The sequence below is a fragment of the Phyllobates terribilis genome, unplaced genomic scaffold (assembly GCF_046119375.1).
Source record: "Phyllobates terribilis strain yellow unplaced genomic scaffold, ASM4611937v1 Scaffold_4__5_contigs__length_816908805, whole genome shotgun sequence".
Classification (NCBI taxonomy): Eukaryota; Metazoa; Chordata; class Amphibia; order Anura; family Dendrobatidae; genus Phyllobates; species Phyllobates terribilis.
In genome coordinates, this window is record NW_027362764.1 from 527,404,191 (window position 1) to 527,422,267 (window position 18,077).

Here is an 18,077-nt window from a genome sequence, read left to right on the forward strand (position 1 = left end):
CCATACTCGGTCCCCAGCCGCCATTATTTTTCCGGGTATCGTCCCGCTTTCCACAAGCACGGGTCCCACAACATTACTCGTGCCCTCCCCAGTGCACTCACTGGGATTGACCACCTAACCACAAACACGTGGACAGGTGAATGTGGCCTGGGACGATACGGAGCCAGTCCACAGCTTTTTTTGCTGAAAGTTGTATTTAGTTCGGTGAAAGGACTGGCATAGAGGCAAACCGTATCTTCTCCGGCTGTCATTTCTCCGTCACCAGGTTCCGCCCATGGTCACACATGACCATGCCTGGCTGTATGTTCAGTGGTGAGAGCCACAGATCAGGCTGCTGTGTTACAGATTTCAATAACTCTTCCCATTATAAAGGAGCGGGTCTCCTATAGTGGTAATGCCCATGCTGTGACTGCAAGGGCTGCCAAAATTTGGGAAAAACCCCACTACGAATTTAAAGAAACATAGAGCAGGGCCACAGTAACAACAAATTCCATTTAGAAAGGAGAGTCTGCTATACAGTTATAGGGTATGCAGTGAGTCCAACGGCTGACCAATTTTAGGAAAAACCCCACTAAGAATTTCAAGACACAAAGAGCAGGGTCACAGAACAAGGTATGACATTTTCCCATTAGAAAGGAGAGGGTCTGCTATACAGTTATAGGGTATGCAGTGAGTCCAACGGCTGACAAAATTTAGGAAAAGCCCCACTAAGAAATTAAAGACACATAGAGCAGGGCCACAGTGTACTTGTAATGCCCATGCACTAAGTGTATGGGCTGACAAACATTTATCCCTGGGGGGTATACATGGACATATTGTATAAAAAAAAATTTTTACAGGCATCATAAACACCCATTAAAAAAAATTATGTGGGTGTTGCATCACGGACCACGGTCAACCTGGTGATATGGTGGTGGAGGATGAGGAGAAAGAGGAGCACAAGAGCAAATAGCCAAAATCAGGAAGCGTATACCCATGTGTGGTTATGAAAAGGTGCATGGGAATTCACCTCCCAAGAAAAGACAATGGATTTGAGTTTATGTTACACTATTATCATTTGGTGGTGTTGAGAAATCTGGCCCAATCTTGCCCTTGATCATTTTTATAACAATCAGGCTGTCAACATTTTCAGTTCACAGGCGGGTGCGCTTATCAGTTATAATTCCACCAGCGGCACTAAAAACCCTCTCTGATAAAACGCTGGTGGCAGGGCAGGCCAGGACCTCCAAGGCATAGACAGACAGTTCATTCCACGTATCCAGCTTGGATACCCAATGATTATAACGCACAGCGGAATCACGTAGGACGTTGGTACGGTCGGCAAGGTACTCCCTCAGCATCTTCTCAAACTTTTCACTCCTTGTGAGAGTACCCCACGCCTCAGGGCCTGTGCGATGGGAGGGTCTGAGAAAACTCTCCCAGAACTTTGACAGTGTTCCCCTGCCTCTGCTGGATTGAAGTTGTGACTTTGTCGCATGTACTCCTTAGTTGTCCAACGAAGTGTGCCCTCTGCCGCCAGCGTTTTCAAATGGGAATTTTTTTAATAGTTCCGCAACAAGGGCCTTCTGGTACAGCCCCATTTTTGTAGACCTGTCCGCCTCAGGAATAAAAGATATAAAATTATCCTTGTAGCATGGGTCTAGAAGTGTCACCAACCAATAATGACTGTCACCCAAAATTTTTTGAACGGGAGGGTCATGGGAAAGGCAGCGTAGCATAAACTCAGCCATGCATGCCAGACTGCTAACAGGCAAGACTTCCGTGTCCTCAACAAGAGGATGACTGACCATGCTCTCCTCCTCCTCCTCCTCTATGTCCTCTGGCCATCCACGCTGAACAGACGGTATGACAGCTGTGCAGGTAGTACCGTCTATAGTGCATGAAACTAGCTCCTGTCCTTCCTCCTCCTTCTCCTCATTGTCACCCAATCCACGTTGGGATGAGATGAGGCTTGGCTGTGAGTAATCACCCTGTATGGTTCCTTGCTCCATCTCATCGTGCTCCGCCTACAATGCATTCTCTTTGACTGTGAGCAGAGAGCATTTCAGAAGACAGAGAAGCGGGATGGTGATGCTAATTATGGCGTCATCACCGCTCACTGTCTTGGTGGATTCCCCAAAGTTTTGGAGGATGGTACATATGTCTGACATTCATGTCCACTCCTGAGGTCTTATGTGTGGAGTCTGAACTGAATACCGATGGCCTTGTTGATGCTGGCACTCAACAACTGCCCTCTTCTGCTCACAAATCCTTCCCAACATCTGCAGTGTAGAGTTCCAATGCGTGGGGACATCACACACCAGTCTGTGAGCCAGAAGCTACAAACGCTGCTGAAACATGGCAAAGGTGGCGGAAGCTGTAGGTGTCTTTCTAAAATGGGCACACAGGCGGCGTACTTTAACAAGCCGATCTGGCTGCTCCGGGTAGGATTTGAGAAACCGCTGAACCACGAGGTTAAGCACATGGGCCAGGCATGGTACATGTGTGAGCTCGCCTCGCCTGAGAGCCGCCACCAGCTTTCAGCCATTGTCACACACGACCATGCCTGGCTGTAGGTTCAGTGGTGTGAGCCACAGATCTGCCTGCTCTTTCAGAGCTGTCCACAACTCTTCAGCATTGTGCGGTTTGTCACCTAAGCATATTAGCTTTAGCACAGCCTGTTGCCGCTTGGCCGAGGCAGTGCTGCAGTGCTTCCAGCTTGTGACTGATGTGGTCATTTTGGAGATGGAGGCTGAAGAGGAGGAGGAGGCTGAGGAGAATGAGGTGCAGGAGCTGTAGACCGCGGGGGCAACCCTGATTGACCTAGGGCCCGCAATCCTTGGACCGAGTACAGGGGGACAGCAGCCGCGATGAGATTGCAGAATGCTTCCATCTCCAAGAGCCTAAAAAGCAACATTTCGAGCACAAGCAGTTGTGAAATGTGAGAATTTGGTAGTGTGGCCTGTGGGGTGTTGGCTGCATATTTGCGCTTGCGTTCCAAGGACTGGGGTATGGACAACTGAACTCTGCGCTGGGACAAGGACATGGACATGCTTCCTCATGCTGCTACTTGAGAGTGCGCAACGACAGGTGCAGGGCAGGAAGCATCTTTGCATGCACTATGGACAGGGGATTGGCTTGCATGCACAATAGCGGAAGAAGCAATGGTGCCACCTGCAGACACTGTTCCTGAACTCTGGGGTTCGGCCCACAAAGTCGGGTGCTTTGCTGCCATGTGCCTGATCATGCTGGTGTTGGTCAGGGTGGTCGTTGTGCCACCCCTGCTGATACTGGCCTGGCAGGTGGTGCAAATGGCCTTTTTTTGGGGTTATCGGTAGAGTCTTTAAAAAACAACCAGACTCGGGAAGACTTAACAGTTGTACTGGCAACTTCCTTCGTGTTGGTGCTACGGGGAACGGTTGCCTGCCTTCTGTCTGCGGCAACTACACTGCTTCTTCCTGCCTGTTGGGTTGCTCTGTCTCCCGCCCCCTGTTCTCGCTCTGCAAGTCCTTCTGCCATGTTGGGTCTGTTACTATATCATACACCACCTCGTCTTCCACTTCCACACCCTGGTCCTCCTTCTGACTTTCCGGCAATTGTGTCTCAACATCATCCACCTCTTGTGACACTTTCCCACCATCGCCTTCATGTGGCTGCTCAAATATTTGGGCATCGCTACATGCGATCTCCTCTTGCCCCGCTACAAGTGGACCGGGCGAGAGGCCCGAATCTATAAATGGAAAAGTGAACAGCTCTTCAGAGTGTCCAAGTGTGGGATCATTTGTCTCCGGGCACTCGGCACTCGGCATTGTGGGAGGAAGGAGGATCATGGTGAGGAATATGCGGTCCAGACTCACGGCTACTGAGACTTGACCATGTGGAAGACAGGGTGGTGGTGGTGGTGGTGGTGGTGGTGGCTAAGTGACTGGAAGCATTATCCGCTATCCAACCAACAACCTTTTGACACTGCTCTGAGTTCAGTAGTGGTGTGCTGCGGTCCCCTAGTATTTGGGATAGGAAGGTCAGGCGAGAAGATGTGGGTGTTTGTTGTGGCACAATTTTGGCTTGCCCACGGGCTTGTCCTCGGCCTCTGCATGCACCATCACCATCACGTCCAGTTCCCCATCCCTTGCCATGTGCCTTGTCCATTTTAAATGGAGGACAGTATCTTCCACGCTCACTACAAATGACTGAGTTTGGAGCAAACTTACATGTGATCCGTGCGATGGAGAAAACAGAGTTTTAAATACCTGGCCTGTAGGTAAGTAGTTTGAACAGCAAACTGCTGTGAATTGCTTCACTGACACACTGAAAGAAATTGTTAATGGAGGCCAGAAATTGCAGTATTTTCTTACATCAAAAATGTGATCCGTGTGACGGAGAAAACAGAGTTTTAAATAGTTGAATTTCTAGTTCTCTAATATGGAAAGGATCTGGCTGTATTCTGCAGTGCCAACAAGCAAATTGCTCAGAAAAACGGTGTTCTCTGGATTGCTTTTTAAGCAAATAATGAGGATTAAAATCCAAAAAAAAGTATTCCTGGACCCTGAGACCTGGGCCTTTGTATAGAAATATCTAACAGCAGCAGAAGGCACAATTGAAATGGAGCCTCTTATGCTATATGCACTGCAGTCTGCTATATACCCTGCCTGCCTGCCTATATACACTGCCTGCCTGATATCTCTGCAGATGGATTAGTTAGTCCTCAAAAGGACTGTTTGTTAAGATTGATATGTGTAATGTACGTTTTTTCTCCCTACACTACCTAATACACAAGCAAATCTCTCCCTGATGCAGCAGCACCTCTCTCTACACTGTCTGATTCCGGAGTGACTGTGAGGAGTATGGCGGCGCCAGGTCTGATATAGACCTGATGACGCTGAGTGGCCAGCCAATCACTGTAATGCTACAGCCAACATGGCTACGGTGTTATAGCGAGTGGCAGGCAATCCCTGCATGTTGATTGGCGCTCTAAAGAGCGCCAAACATGCAGGGAGGGGACCCGAGCTCCCACCGAGCAACCCCAGAAATACTCGGCGAGCGCCGAGCATCTCGAGCAGTGAGATGCTCGGGCGAGCACTGAGCAGTAGCGAGCATGCTCGCTCATCACTAATAATAACATAATTAGAAGAGACAATGAGTAATGTAGAAATGAAACTATTCTGTCAAACTCCTAGTCAGCATATTGTCTTAGTCTAAAAGTAATTCACTACTAATAATAACTATAATTTTCTATTCTGGTCATATTAAAACTCTATTGTAAAACACAATAAATGTAAAATATACTACATAGTACTTTATAGATTTATATATATTTTTATATTATGTATTATATTTTTATGGTATTTCTCAGTACATATCTGTGTATAAGTATGCCCATGAATTATGAATATCTTAAATGGTATTATGTTTTTTTAATTGTACATCATTTTTATATTTATTAAAAAACATCAATACAAACTTATTCGAAAAAAATAAAAAATATATAATTGACTCAATGGGCCATGAAAGACATGTACATACCAGGCCATAATTACTGCTATCGATGGTGGAATGCACCTTTCAGCACAACAACAATTCAAAGGAGCAGTCCATGGTCACTGTTATATAGCAGCGATGACTTTCAGAAATAAATAATTGCAGCTATTTTGAGGCTGAACCCTCTAAATCATTTTGCTAAAGATTGAACAATCCACAGGGTACAGTAGCAATTATGGTGAATTTGGAAACTTGGAATTGCAGTTTCCACACAAACTATGACTGGTTGACTAGTGATGAGAGAGTCTATTCGTTACTATTCGCTATTCGCGTGGATAGTACGGTATTAGGGTTACTCGTTATATTGCAAGTATTTGTGTACTCGCCTTGCTATATTCGGTTGTCCCGCCCTGAAGTTTTGGCACCTCCTTTGCAGCCACTATACATGCTGGGCTTCTTAACCAATCACAATAATGCCGCAGACATCTTGGTTGTGGCATTACTGTGATTGGCTGGCCGCCCAGCGTCATAGGATCTATTTAAGCCCTGCCGCCGCCATTTTGTGCGCATTGCATCCAGAGCCTGCGTTCTACAAGCATAGGGAGAGATCGCTGAGCTGCTAGGGAGAGTGTTTAGGCCTCTTGATAAAACAAAAGCCCTTTTAAGGGCTACCTGCAGTGTATACTAGTTCAATGTAGAGTAGGGAGGGAGAGACACTCGAGCAGGGACAGTTTAAAGGAGCCGCTCACTAGCTCCAAAATACCAACAAATAATTGCTCTTTTCAGAGCTGAAGACACACAACAAAGTTAGAGTACAGGGAGGGAGAGATTGTGTATCAGGTAGGGAGATGTTAAAGTGTTCTTCCAGTGTCCATCTTAAAACAACTCTTGTCAGAGGCAAAGCAATATTGTTACAGCACACAGAGTAGTCGCATTTTGTGCCTCCTTTTTTTTTTTTTTTTTTTTTTTTTAAAAGCACCAGTCTTTTTTCCCCACTGTTTTAGGGATCAGAGCCTGGCTTCTGCTGTCCACAATAGTCCACTTAAAAAGGCGTTTAGTGCCCTACGCAAAGCAATAGTCCAAACATTTCCTGCTGCCTGCTACAAAGCACGCATCAGCCCATTTTGCCTGCTGTTTTTGGGGTGACAGCGTGCCTTCTGTCCACATTAGTCCACTTAAAAAGGCGTTTAGTGCCCTACACAAAGCAGTAGTCCAAACATTTCCTACTGCCTGCTACAAAGCACGCATCAGCCCATTTTTCCTGCTGTTTTTGGGGTGAGAGCCTGCCTTCTGTCCACATTAGTACACTTAAAAAGACATTTAGTGCCTTATGCAATGCAGTAGTCCAAACATTTCCCACCGCCTACTACCAAGCACGCACCAGGCCATCTTCCCCGCTGTTTTTGGGGTGACAGCCTGCCTTCTGTGCACATTAGTCTACTTAAAAAGGCATTTTGTGCTCTACGCAAATCAGTAGTCCAAACATTTCCTACCGCCTGTTACAAAGCACGCACCAGCCTATTTTCCCCGCTGTTTTTGGGGTGACAGCCCGCCTTCTGTCCACATTAGTCCACTTAAAAAGGCATTTAGTGCCCTACGCAAAGCAGCAGTCCAAACATTTCCTACTGCATGCTACAAAGCACGCACCAGCCCATTTTCCCTGCTGTTTTTGGGGTGACAGCCTGCCTTCTGTTCACAATAGTCCACTTAAAAAGTCATTTAGTGCCCTTCACAAAGCAGTAGTCCAAACATTTCCTACTGCCGGTTACAAAGCATGCACCAGCCCATTTTCCCCGCTGTTTTTGGAGTGACAGCCTGCCTTCTGTCCACACTAGTCCACTTAAAAATGTGTTTAGTGCCCTACGCAAAGCAGTAGTCCAAACATTTCCTACTGCCTGCTACCAAGCACGCACCAGGACATTTTTCCTGCTGTTTTGGGGGTGACAGTTTGCCTTCTGTCCACAATAGTCCACTTAAAAAGGCGTTTAGTGCCCTACACAAAGCAATAGTCCAAACATTTCCTACTGCCTGCTACAAAGCACGCATCAGCCCATTTTCCCTGCTGTTTTTGGGGTGACAGCCTGCCTTCTGTCCACACTAGTACACTTAAAAAGATGTTTAGTGCCCTATGCAAAGCAGTAGTCCAAACATTTCCTACTGCCTGCTACAAAGCACGCATCAGCCCATTTTTCCAGCTGTTTTTGGGGTGAGAGCCTGCCTTCTGTCCACATTAGTACACTTAAAAAGAAATTTAGTGCCTTATGCAATGCAGTAGTCCAAACTTTTCCCACCACCTACTACCAAGCACGCACCAGGCCATTTTCCCCGCTGTTTTTGGGGTGACAGCCTGCCTTCTGTGCACATTAGTCTACTTAAAAAGGCATTTTGTGCTCTACACAAATCAGTAGTCCAAACATTTCCTACCGCCTGTTACAAAGCACTCACCAGCCTATTTTCCCCGCTGTTTTTGGGGTGACAGCCTGCCTTCTGTCCACATTAGTCCACTTAAAAAGGCATTTAGTGCCCTACGCAAAGCAGCAGTCCAAACATTTCCTACTGCATGCTACAAAGCACGCACCAGCCCATTTTCCCTGCTGTTTTTGGGGTGACAGCCTGCCTTCTGTTCACAATAGTCCACTTAAAAAGTCATTTAGTGCCCTACACAAAGCAGTAGTCCAAACATTTCCTTCTGCATGCTACCAAGCATGCACCAGTCCATTTTCCCCACTGTTTTTGGGGTGACAGCCAGCCTTCTGTTCTCATTAGGCCACTAAAAAATGAGTTTAGTGCACTATGCAAAGCAATAGTCTAAACATTTCCTACTGCCTGCTACCAAGCACGCACCAGGCCATTTTCCCCAATGTTTTTGGGGTGACAGCCTGCCTTCTGTCCACATTAGTCCACTTAAAAAGGCGTTTAATGCACTGCATAGCAAAGCAGTAGTTCTAACATTTCCTACTGCCTGCTACAAAGCATGCACCAGCCCATTTTCCCCGCTGTTTTTGGGGAGACAGCCTGCCTTCTGTCCACATTAGTCCACTTAAAAAGGCGTTTAGTGCCCTATGCAAAGCCGTACTCCAAACATTTCTTACTGCCTGCTACCAAGCACGCACCAGGCCATTTTATCCACTATTTTGGCTGTGACATCTAGTTTGGCTTGTGCCATCAACATCTGAAAATCTGTCAACAAAACCCAAAATGCCAGAAAAGCCTGTTATTAAGGGACGTGGACGTGGTGTTGTCAGTGGTGCACGAGAAGGCACTCAGTCTGTGTCAGGTCAGAAGAAGCTTGATGCATGCTCCTGGAAAAATTTCCCAGTCTGGTACGTAAACGTGTGTGGAAGCCAGAAGAGCGAGAGCAGATTCTGTCTTGGGTAGCAGACAAGTCCTCTATGCATTTGTCAAGCAACAAGAAATCTTCCATGACCACACAGTCTACTGTGGTTACACAGAAGGCTGGCCCATCCAATCCTGAAGCTGGTTCTCCTTCCTCCTGCCATTATCAGTCACAAGAGACATATTACCCCAAGCTTGGCAACTCCGAGAATCTGTTTGGTATGTATCCTTTGGTTGGCTCTGGCTTATCATCGTGTAGCATTGAAGAGGGACAAGAGGAAGTGGCGTGCATTGATGCTCAAGTATTTGAGGACCTACGGCCAGAAGAAAGCCACTTGGAGGAACGTCATTTACTGTCTCCAGAGGTGGAGGCTGATGATGATGAGACACAGTTGCCATCAGGTCAGCCTACAATGTCAACTGGGAAGGAGGATGAGAAGGAAGATGAGGTGGTAGATGATGAGTCCACTGATCCGACCTGGACTGTTTTCATGCATAGCCATGACAGCAACACAGAGGAAGATGGATATGTAGCACCAACACAGGCACCAAGGGGTCGTGGTTTGCCCAGAGTGAGAACTGGGTCAACTGTTCCCAAGTGCACACCCGCTGTGTGCTAAGTCAGGGCAAGGGGGTGTTCAGCTGCTGTGTGGAATTTTTTTTCTGAAAGTCCTTCAGAGAAAAACATTGTAGTCTGTAGGATTTGCCATACCAAGTTGAGCAGAGACCAGAGCAAATGCAACCTGAGCACCACCAGTATGCAAAACCACATGGCCGCCAAGCACCCCAGTAGGTGGGCGGAACACCAGGGTACCAAATCTGCATCTGCGGGTCAAACAAATGCCATTTTGCCTGGGCAATGTCCTTCAGAATCTGCTATTCAGAAAGCAGGCGCTCATGCCTCCTACCCACAAGCTACGGTTGCTCACACACAACAAACATCAATCACATCCACGTCCATGCCTGAGAGCTTGGAAAGAAAGAGTAAGTACCCAGCCACGCACCCACAAGCACAAATACTAAACTCGCACATTGCCAAATTGTTAGCTGTGGAGATGTGGCCGTTTGTGGGAACTAGAGATGAGCGGTGTTCGACTCGAACTGTTCGCCAATCTCAAATTCGAGCTGTTTTGGGCGGTGTTCGAGCCGTTCAGCGAACACGAACGATTTGAAAAAAATTCGGCTGTTCGAAGTTATGTTCGATAACTGTTCGTGCACCAAAATCAGAACTGGATTTTTTCTCAGTAATGCTGAAAATTAATGTTAATACGCAGTTTGAGTGTACAGCGGGGCGGGGGAGGGGCAGTGGATGGATCTCTGCATGAATAATGAAGATCTCCATTTTTTTTTCTCTTTAACGCATTTACAGTGGGGAGGTGCAATCTGTCAGCCTATCAGCAGCGCACACACGAAGCGAACTGCTTTTTTAAACACAAGTAAGGGCATATGTCATTGGCAGTGTATGTCACATGTCCTTGCCCTATAAGACCCAGCCATTTTCCACGTAGCCACCATTTTCTCACTGCTGCAGCTGCGTGTTAGACGGCACCGCTGAGGCTGTGTGCGCTATACTTTGAGTGGTAATTTCAAACCAATTTTCGCACAAATCTTCAGATAGCTTGGGAGCAGGGAATAGTTGTGATTGCAGTCCTTTTGAGGACTAGGTTACATAATTTCCTATGACTTTTATCAGACAGGTCTGTGCTCTTAAATAGATAGGTTGGGAGTAAAGACTAATTGTAATTGCAGTCCTTTTGAGGGCTAGATTTCATCAGTTCCTATCACTTTTTGCCTGTCAGGTCAGTGCCAGTGCTGTGCAAGTTTTTTTCAGAGCATTTGGCTAAATCTATCTAAGCAAATCCTTTTTGTCCTCTTGCAGTGTGTGTTAGTCAGTGGAGTAGCCTATCTGTGTTGCAAGCTACACCACCTGTGTATAGAATACAAATATTTTTACAGCTGCTAGCCAAGTAAAACCTTTTGGGCATCGCATGATTCTATTAGTCCATCTATACTAACCTCCACCTGATTTCAAATTCAAAATAATTTGTATCTGCATTAGTGTTGAGCCACCCCCATAGTGTTCGGGTTCGGTTCGGTTCGTCGAACACCGGGATGTTCGAGGAACTGTTCGTCGAACTGTTCGTCGAACACCTTAGAACACAGTCGAACACCATTAAAACCAATGGCAGGCAAACAAAAACACATAGAAACACATAGAAAACACCTTCAAAGGTGTCCAAAAGCTGACTAACTGCTCAGAAGACACTCTCTTTAAAAAAGCCGGCCGGCAAATTCAGCAGCGGCATACACCGGTACCCGACAATTTAGACAAGAAGGAATAGAGCATCACACATAGATTAGATAGATAGAAACATGTCAGTCACACATATAAGAAGCACAGTGACAGTGTTGGTTACTGTACTTGTCATTTAGTGTAAAGGATTTAGTAAAAAAAATATTAGTGTTTTCATGCACCGTCTCTTTAAAAAAGCCGGCCGGCAATTCAGCAGCGGTACCCGACAATTTAGAACAGAAAGAATAGAGCTTCACACATAGATTAGATAGATAGAAACATGTCAGTCACATATATAATAAGTACAGTGACAGTGTTCCTTACTGTACTTGTCATTTAGTGTAAAGGATTTATTTAAAAAAAATAATAGTGTTTTCATGCACCGTCTCTTTAAAAAAGCCGGCCGGCAATTCAGCCTCTGTACCCGACAATTTAGAACAGAAAGATAGAGCATCACACATAGATTAGATAGATAGAAACATGTCAGTCAGATATATAAGTACAGTGATAGTGTTGGTTACTGTACTTGTCATTTAGTGTTAAAATAAAGGATATGTTAAAAAAAAAATTAGCGTGGGGTTCCTCGTAATTTTAGTCTCTAGCGGAGGTTAAGCAGACGGCTGGGACAGATGTTTGAAGCCTGGGAAGGGGGTAATACCCATGGAGCTTCCCAGGCTACTAATATCAGCCCCCAGCTGAATACCTAGCCTTTACTAGCTATTAAAATGGGGACCCCCCCAAAAAAATGACGTGGGGTCCCCCCTATTTTAATAGCTAGCAAAGGCTAGGCAGACAGCTGGGGGCTGATATTAATAGCTCAGGAAGGGTGCCATGAATATTGGCCCCCTCCCAGGCTAGAAACACCAGCCGTCAGCCGCCCCAGAAATGGCGCATCCATAGGATGCGTCAATTCTGGCACTTAGCCTCGCTCTTCCCACTGCCCTGTAGCTGTGTCAGTGGGGTAATAGGGCTGGGGTTGATGTCAGCTTATAATGCCAGCTGACATCAAGCCCAGGTTAGTAATGGAGAGGCGTCTATAAGACACCCCCATTACTAACCCCATATTGAAAGTTAAAAAAAACACAAACACCCAGAATAAAATCCTTTAATTGAAATAAACACACAATTCTTTATTGTTCTAAATTAAACCATACTTACCGTCACGCCCATTCCAGCTGAAGCCAACGATCTCCTGCAATAAAAATAAAATAATAAACCAACATCATCCTTACCTTTCGATGGTTCCCAGGACAGCTCCAGCTCTGCTACATCAAGATGACAAGCTGGACCTCAGCAGAACGCTCCTCAGTGTCTCGCTGTGACGGCATCCAGATGAGCCGACAATGAACTCGGCTCACCTCATGCAAGTCACTGACAGCGTGGGAAAATTCTCCTGCACTCAGCGCTTCAGCGTGGGAGAATTCTCACGCTGAAGCGCTGAGTGCAGGAGAATTTTCCCACGCTGTCAGTGACGTGCATGAGGTGAGCTGAGTTCATTGGACATGAGCTCACCTCATGTACGTCACTGACAGAGTGGGAGAATTCTCCTGCACTCAGCGCTTCAGCGTGAGAATTTTCCCACGCTGTCAGTGACGTGCATGAGGTGAGCCGAGTTCATTGGACATTAACTCGGCTCATCTGGATGCCGTCACAGAGAGACACTGTGGAGCGCAAGCAAGCCTGCACTTCTCAGTGTCTGCGGGATGACAGGCTGGATGGCAGCTTTCTGCTGCGGTCCAACCTGTCATCTCGATGTAGCAGAGCTGAAGCTGTCATGGGAACCATGGAAAGGTAAGGATGATTATGTTGCTTTATTATTTTTCTTTTATTGCAGGGGATTGTTGGCTTCAGCTGGAATGGGCGTGATTTTAAGTATGGTTTAATTTAGAACAATAAAGAATTGTGTCTTTATTTCAATTAAAGGACTATATTCTGGGTGTTTGTGGGTTTTTTTAACTTTGACTATGGGGTTAGTAATGGGGGTGTCTTATAGACGCCTCTCCATTACTAACCTGGGCTTGATGTCAGCTGTCATTATGAGCTGACATCAACCCCAGCCCTATTACCCAACTGCCACCGCTACAGGGCAGTGGGAAGAGCGAGGCTAAGTGCCAGAATTGACGCATCCTATGGATGCGCCATTTCTGGGGCAGCTGACGGCTGGTGTTTCTAGCCTGGGAGGGGGCCAATATTCATGGCACCCTTCCTGGGCTATTAATATCAGCCCCTAGCTGTCTGCCTAGCCTTTGCTAGCTATTAAAATAGGGGGGACCCCACGTCAATATTTTGGGGGGTCCCCCATTTTAATAGCTAGTAAAGGCTAGGCATTCAGCTGGGGGCTGATATTAGTAGCCTGGGAAGCTCCGTGGGTATTACCCCTTCCCAGGCTTCAAACATCTGCCCCAGCTGTCTGCTTAACCTCCGCTAGAGTCTAAAATTATGGGGAACCCCACGCCAATTTTTTTTTAAATAAATCCTTTATTTTAACACTAAATGACAAGTACAGTAATCAACACTGTCACTGTACTTCATATATATGTGACTGACATGTTTCTATCTATCTAATCTATGTGTGATTCTCTACTCCTTCCATTCTAAATTGTCGGGTACCGCTGCTGAATTGCCGGCCGGCTTTTCTAAAGAGACGGTGCATGAAAACACTAATATTTTTTTAAATAAATCCTTTACACTAAATGGCAAGTACAGTAATCAACACTGTCACTGTACTTCTTATGTATGTGACTGACATGTTTCTATCTATCTAATCTATGTGTGAAGCTCTATTCTTTCGGTTCTAAATTGTCGGGTACCGGTGTATGCCGCTGCTGAATTGCCGGCTTTTCATGTTTCAGTGTGAGCACTGTTCCCATCGATTTGGGCAATCACTCTAATGCCACAACCACCATGGCTGTGGCATTACAGTGAGTGGCAGACAATCCCTGCATGATTGGTGCTCTAAATAGTGCCAGACATGCAGGACACGCTTTTGTTGCACGAACAGTTATCGAACATAACCTCCAACAGCCGAATTTTTTGCAAATCGTTCGGGTTCGTCGAACAACTCGAACACCGCCCAAAACAGCTCGAATTTGAGATTGGCGAACAGTTCTAGTCGAACACCGCTCATCTCTAATCTGCATCTAGCTCTGAAAAAATATTTGGGCTTGTAGCAGTGTGTGGGACTTGTTCTATTAGTCCATCTATACTAAACTCCACCAGGTTGCAAAGTCAAATTAATTTTTATCTGCATCTAGCTCTGAAAAAATATTTGGGCTTGTAGCAGTGTGTGGGACTTATTCTATTAGTCCATCTATACTAACCTCCACCAGGTCGCAAGTTCAAAATAGTTTTTATCTGCATCTAGCTCTGAAAAAATATTTGGGCTTGTAGCAGTGTGTGGGAATTGTTCTATTAGTTCATCTATACTAACCTCCACCAGGTTGCAAATTCAGAATATTTTTTATCTGCATCTAGCTCTGAAAAAATATTTGGGCTTGTAGCAGTGTGTGGGACTTGTTCTATTAGTCCATCTATGCTAACCTCCACCAGGTTGCAAATTCAAAATATTTTTTTTCTGCATCTAGCACTGAAAAAATATTTGGGCTTGTAGCAGTGTGTGGGACTTGTTCTATTAGTCCATCTATACTAACCTCCACCAGGTTGCAAATTCAAAATAATTTTTATCTGCATCTAGCTCTGAAAAAATATTTGGGCTTGTAGCAGTGTGTGGGACTTGTTCTATTAGTCCATCTATACTAACCTCCACCTGGTTGCAAATTCACAATAATTTTTATTTGCGTCTAGCTCTGAAAAAATATTTGGGCTTGTAGCAGTGTGTGGGACTTGTTCTATTAGTCCATCTATACTAACCTCCACCAGGTTGCAAATTCAAAATAATTTTTGTCTGCATCTAGATCTGAAAAAATATTTGGGCTTGTAGCAGTGTGTGGGACTTGTTCTATTAGTCCATCTATACTAACCTCCACCTGGTTGCAAATTCAAAATAATTTTTATGTGCAACTAGCTCTGAAAAAATATTTGGGCTTGTAGCAGGGTGTGGGACTAGTTCTATTAGTCCATCTATACTAACCTCCACCAGGTTGCAAATTCAAAATAACTTATTTGCATCTAGCTCTGAAAAAATATTTGGGCTTGTAGCAGTGTGTGGGACTTGTTCTATTAGTAGATCTATACTAACCTCCACAAGGTTGCAAATTCAAAATAATTTTTATAGGCATCTAGCTCTTAAAAATATTTGGGCTTGTAGCAGTGTGTGGGACTCATTCAATGAGTCCATCTATACTAACCTCCACCAAGTTGCAAATTCAAAATAATTTTTATCTGCATATAGCTCTGAAAAAATATTTGGGCTTGTAGCAGTGTGTGGGACTTGTTCTATTAGTCCATCTATACTAACCTCCACCTGGTTGCAAATTCAAAATAATTTTTATTTGCATCTAGCTCTGAAAAAATATTTGGGCTTGCAGCAGTGTGTGGGACTTGTTCTATTAGTCCATCTATACTAACCTCCACCAGGTTGCAAATTCCAAATAATTTTTATCTGCATCTAGCTCATAAAAAATATTTGGTCTTGTAGCAGTGTGTGGGACTTGTTCTATTAGTCCATCTATACTAACCTCCACCTGGTTGCAAATTCAAAATAATTTTTATTTCCATCTAGCTCTGAAAAAATATTTGGGTTTGTAGCAGAGTGTGGGACTTGTTTTATTAGTCCATCTATACTAACCTCCACCAGGCTGCAAATTCAAAATAATTTTTATCTGCATTTAGCTCTGAAAAAATATTTGGGCTTGTATCAGTGTGTGGGACTCATTCTATGAGTCCATCTATGCTAACCTCCACCAATTTGCAAATTCAAAATAATTTTTATCTGCATCTAGCTCTGGAAAAATATTTGAGTTTGTAGCAGTGTGTGGGAATTGTTCTATTAGTCCATCTATACTAACCTCCACCAGGTTGCAAATTCAAAATAATTTTTATCTGCATCTAGCTCTGAGAAAATATTTGGGCTTGTAGCAGTGTGTGGGAATTGTTCTATTAGTCCATCTATACTAATAACCAGGTTTCAAAGTCAAATTTTTTTTTATCTGTATCTAGCTCTGAAAAAAAATTTGGGCTTGTAGCAGTGTGTGGGACTTGTTCTATTAGTCCATCTATACTAACCTCCACCAGGTTGCAAATTCAAAATAATTTTTATCTGCATCTAGCTCTGAAAAAATATTTGGGCTTGTAGCAGTATGTGGGACTTGTTCTATTAGTCCATCTATACAAACCTCCACCAGGTTGCAAATTCAAAATAATTTTTATCTGCATCTAGCTCTGAAAAAATATTTGGGCGTGTAGCAGTGTGTGTGTGGGACTTGTTCTATTAGTCCATCTATACTAACCTCCACCAGGTTGCAAATTCAAAATAATTTTTATCTGCATCTAGCTCTGAAAAAATATTTGGGATTGTAGCAGTGTGTGGGACTTGTTCTATTAGTCCATCTATACTAACCTCCACCAGGTTGCAAATTCAAAATAATTTTTATCTGCATCTAGCTCTGAAAAATATTTGGGCTTGTAGCAGTGTGTGGGAATTGTTCTATTAGTCCATCTATACTAACCTTCACCAGGTTGCAAAGTTAAAATAATTTTTATCTGCATCTAGCTCTGAAAAAATATTTGGGCTTGTAGCAGTGTGTGGGACTTGTTCTATTAGTCCATCAATACTAACCTCCACCAGGTTGCAAATTCAAAATAATTTTTGTCTGCATCTAGATCTGAAAAAATATTTGGGCTTGTAGCAGTGTGTGGGACTTGTTCTATTAGTCCATCTATACTAACCTCCACCTGGTTGCAAATTCAAAATAATTTTTATGTGCAACTAGCTCTGAAAAGATATTTGGGCTTGTAGCAGGGCGTGGGACTCGTTCTATTAGTCCATCTAAACTAACCTCCACCAGGTTGCAAATTCAAAATAACTTTTATTTACATCTAGCTCTGAAAAAATATTTGGGCTTGTAGCAGTGTGTGGGACTTGTTCTATTAGTCGATCTATACTAACCTCCACCAGGTTGCAAATTCAAAATAATTTTTATAGGCATCTTGCTCTTAAAAAATATTTGGGCCTGTAGCAGTGTGTGGGACTTGTTCTATTAGTCCATCTATACTAACCTCCACCAGGTTGCAAATTCAAAATAATTTTTATCTGCATCTAGCTCTGAAAAAATATTTGGGCTTGTAGCAGTGTGTGGGAATTGTTCTATTAGTCCATCTATACTAACCTCCACCTGGTTGCAAATTCAAAATAATTTTTATGTGCAACTAGCTCTGAAAAAATATTTGGGCTTGTAGCAGTGTGTGGGACTTGTTCTATTATTACATATATACTAACCTCCACCAGGTTGCAAATTCAAAATAACTTTTATTTGCATCTAGCTCTGAAAAAATATTTGGGCTTGTAGCAGTGTGTGGGACTTGTTCTATTAGTCGATCTATACTAACCTCCACCAGGTTGCAAATTCAAAATAATTTTTATAGGCATCTAGCTCTTAAAAAATATTTGGGCTTGTAGCAGTGTGTGAGACTTGTTCTATTAGTCCATCTATACTAACCTCCACCAGGTTGCAAATTCAAAATAATTTTTATCTGCATCTAGCTCTGAAAAAATATTTGGGCTTGTAGCAGTGTGTGAGACTTGTTCTATTAGTTCATCTATACTATCCTCCACCAGGTTTCAAATTCAAAATAATTTTTATCTGCATCTAGCTCTGAAAAAATATTTGGGCTTGTATCAGTGTGTGTGATTTTTTCTATTAGTCCATCTATACCAATCTCCACCAGGTTTCAAAGTCAAAATAATTTTTATCAGCATCTAGCTCTGAAAAAATATTTAGGTTTGTAGCAGTGTGTTGGACTTGTTCTATTAGTCCATCTATACTAACCTCCACCAGGTTTCAAAGTCAAAATAATTTTTATCTGCATCTAT